Here is a 4,083-nt window from a genome sequence, read left to right on the forward strand (position 1 = left end):
TGTGTGTGTGATGGGGTATGATAATAGAACAATATGGGACCAGCTGTTAGCATAATGGCTATTTTGGTGGACTTCCATGTAGTCGACTGCGGTTCGAGTCCTCGACCAGGTGGCTTAAACTCACAACAGCTGCGTGTGCGTGTGTGCCCAAGATACTGAAAGGAGAATGGAGGAGAAGGGATTGCAGCATGGCCATCCCTCCTGGGGGGTGATTTCTCACTTTCTGTCTCTCTGTCTCTCTCTGTCTTTCTGGTGAGTGCACGCATCCTATAGCAAAAACCTCTCAAAAAAAAAAAATAGAAACAATATATATGATTTCCTAACTGACTTCAGTGGACATAGGAAAAGAACTCGAGTACCATAATATGTATAAAAGCTAAGATTTTTCCATGATATAATTGGAAATTAAAGATCATAAACACTTTCAAAGAAGAGATGGTAGGGGCTCTTCCCAAGGATGAAGTAAGGCATCCAGCTTATCCTGCATTTTTCTCTCTGCATTTATTTGGAAAGGACAGACATTGTGTCAAATAAGTTTCATTTATAAAATCTTTGGAAAGATTATTCAATTGAGCTAGTATTAGGTAAAGATTTATTCTCATTCCTATATATTTTTTAGGTCGCAGGTCAATCAACCTTTCTAGCCCTTTGTCAGGTTAAAAAAAAAATTTCAATTTATATTACTATGGGAACATAGGTTCCATACTTTGGATGTGGTAGGCATTCATTTCACATCCAAGGCGTAAACACATTGATTTCTTAAGTATGAATCATAATTAGGAGATCTCATACTGCATAAAAAACTCTAAACAAAATCTACAAATTTCAAATTTATAGTGTGCCTTGTGATGGTGCATGTATACAAGAAAGCAAGCATAGTTATTTACTCATCACAATGATTCATTTATTCGACAGTTAGTTTTCAGCATCTACTGTGTGCCAGGCACTGGGATGTTTATTGTAGATATATCTGGAAACAACAACAAAAACAAGCTCCTTGTTTCCTTGGAAAAGAAGTGTAAATATGTAAGCAGCTGCATAATGAGATCATTTGGAGAGTGATGGGCTCTGTGAAAGATGTAAGAGGGTAATTGGAGAAGGATGGAGGCAAGGCAGAGTGACCGTCACAGCATTTGGGTCAGGCTTCTTTGAGGAGATGGCATGTGACCTGAGAGCTGATTAGTGAGAAGTGTGGAGTCATGGAAAGATCTGGCAAAGAGTGCTCCAGGCAACATGTGCTGGTGGAAATAAAATGTCCTTATCTGGATGAGGAATAGAAACAAGTCCTTTGTTCAGTATAACTGCAAAAAAAAAAAAAAAAGAAAAAGAAAAAGAAAGAAGAGAAATTTAACTACAAATGAAATAAGAAAAGTAGGAGGAACTATATTTTGAAAAGTCTCCTGATATGATAAGGTATTGGAGTTTATTTCCAATTATAAAAAGATCTTAATTTTCCTGAGACTCCTAAGGAGAGAGAGATACACACATGCATACCTATGCACACACATACATAGATATACAGTATTAATATATAAATAACATGAAACAAAGCTCCTTTTTAAAGCACATCTTTTGGTCACTAACTTTGACATTATTACTGGTTTATGAACTGTGACTCCTTCAGATCTTTAAATTCACCATGTATGCTGCTTTTGCAAAATCAGCACTGCATGCTTCACTATTTCTTTTACATACAAATAACATAAAACATCTGGGCACCGCTTCTTCTTGGATTCTTGGCTCCAGTACTATTCACTATTAAATAGTGTTGACTGAATAGGGTGTGACCTCAAAATCTACGCTAGTACACCCTAATAGCCGTAGTCCCTGCTCATAAACTGGTTAGTGTATTCCAGTATTTTATTCCAAAACTCCTCACTGCCCGTCTGCTCATTGGAGGGTATGTAGTTTTGTAAAAGGTATTTGAATTTGATATTCAACTACTGGGTCATTGTTTTACATATTCATTTAGAAGAGAAAAGCATGTAATAGACTACATAACAAAGGTGAGCATCAAAGTGTGGCAAATAGAATATTTCATATCTGTGGGGACACATTTAAGAGAGAGAGTCTGAGGTGTGGGGACATGCGCTGAGCAAACACCACATGCTCTTTTGGGGTTTGGCAGAACCTTGTAACTTGTCTTTCCTTGACCTTGGCTGCAGACAGAGCAAGGGTGGAAATTGCTAGGGGCGTTCCAACAGACACATCTGATGGACTTCAAGAAACATCTTGACCCCAATTAGTAAAATCCAATCCCTGCTCTGCATCTGAAAGGTTCTTTAGACCTCTCTGGGTGTGGTAGTACACTCCTTATAGAGAAGTTCTTTAGCTCCTTCCCCACACCTAACAGCTAGTTCTCCGCATTAGAAAAGAAGATGAGATTTTCTCTAGATGGGATTACCACCAAGGGCTACACCTGGTCCCGGGTATGACTAATCCCATATAGATCATATGGATTTATTAACTGCTTCTTATTGTCTGTAACCTGGCAACCAATCCATGAAGTGTCATGAAACGTACATGTGTAATGCCTCCTTGTACTATAAATAAAGATGTCCAGTTCATCTGGGTGGCACAAATTGCTTGGGTTACCTAGGCTCAGGCTGCCTGTGTACGTTTCTACTCTCTCCCTTTGTCTCATTCTTTCCAATTCCCCGGTCCTGGCAAGATGGAGGGCTTTCTCTTTCTCGTCCTCTTTCTCTTCCTCACCAGCAGCCCTCTGATCATGATTCAGCCAGACCCAAGCCCTGGGGCGGACGCCGACAAATTATACTCCAATGAAGTGATTAAAAATAAACACAGAACTTTATTAAGGAAAAAAGTAGAGTCTGATAATCTGACTTGTTCTCTTGTATTTCTATCTGCTTTCTCAGTAAAAATGTTGGCCCCCTTTCAGGAACACACGGCCACGCACAAATACTCGCAGTGGGAGCTAAAGTGCTAGACTGGGCTTCCAACCAAAGGGTCGCAAACCTACTCTATGAGTTTGGAATTTATTTACTTTTTACCTTCTAAAAAAATTTTGCCATAGGGTATGTACACTGGCCAGGGAGAGAAGAAAAATGAGAAAGCACTCCCCAAGGGGGATCACCATGCCATAATCCCTTCTTCATTCTTCTTTCAGGATTTTCTGCATGAATACCCATAGGCCCGGTGTGGTTTCCAAACCACCAGGTCTGGGACACAAACCATGTCATCGGCTATGTGAGATGCAGCCATATTATCCACCATACTACCTTCTGGTCCCATAGTTTGGAATTTCTAAAAATTTAAACAAACCTGGGAAAGATAGTCAAAGGAAATACTTAATTGTCCTGTTACAAACCTCTCTTGGCAGGTGACTTCCATGTGTAAGGACTAATATTTTTTCCCAGTGGTACCTGTGGTAGAGTGATTCATCAATAAATATTTGAATACATAAGTAAATATATTTTAGTTGATGCATTAAAGCCTCCCTCAGTTGAAGCTTTGCCTGCCTTTTGTGATACCCAGTTATGCCCTTGTTTGTGCTGATCAACACTTGTCATTTGGCATGCAGTGAAGACAGTAGAAACAATTTTTGTGGTTTGTTTTTGCTTTGTTGTTTATTTTTTTACTTTAAAAAAATCTTTTATTGGGTACATTTGAGGTTTACAAAATGTTGAGATAAATACAGCTACAAACAGATTAACATAAAATTTTTTCATTTGTGTGGTAAAAGAAGCTAAATTCTATTACACAAAACTTACCTATTTCTTAATCTATTTTTTTCATTTTTTGTATCAATTAACTGGTTTTTCGCTGTTCCTCTCCTTCCCTATTACCCACCTCCCTATTATCCAACACCTTGTACAATCTCTAGTATCTACAGTTGCCCTCCCTGCTATGATATCTTCCAATCTTTCAGTTTCTGTTCTTTCCGAAGGTAAAAAATCTATTTTTTGTTTCAATAGATCTTTTTGGATCAGCCCCTGGCCTAGTGGCTAAGGCAGCTGAATCCCACATAGCTGACCCTGCAGCTTGTAAAACATGCCCAGAAAGAAAAATGGAGAGAAGACTGCTGTGGCATGACCATGCCTCATGGGGCATGCTTTGATTTTC

Source organism: Tupaia chinensis, unplaced genomic scaffold, assembly GCF_000334495.1.
Source record: "Tupaia chinensis unplaced genomic scaffold, TupChi_1.0 Scaffold000126_2, whole genome shotgun sequence".
Classification (NCBI taxonomy): Eukaryota; Metazoa; Chordata; class Mammalia; order Scandentia; family Tupaiidae; genus Tupaia; species Tupaia belangeri.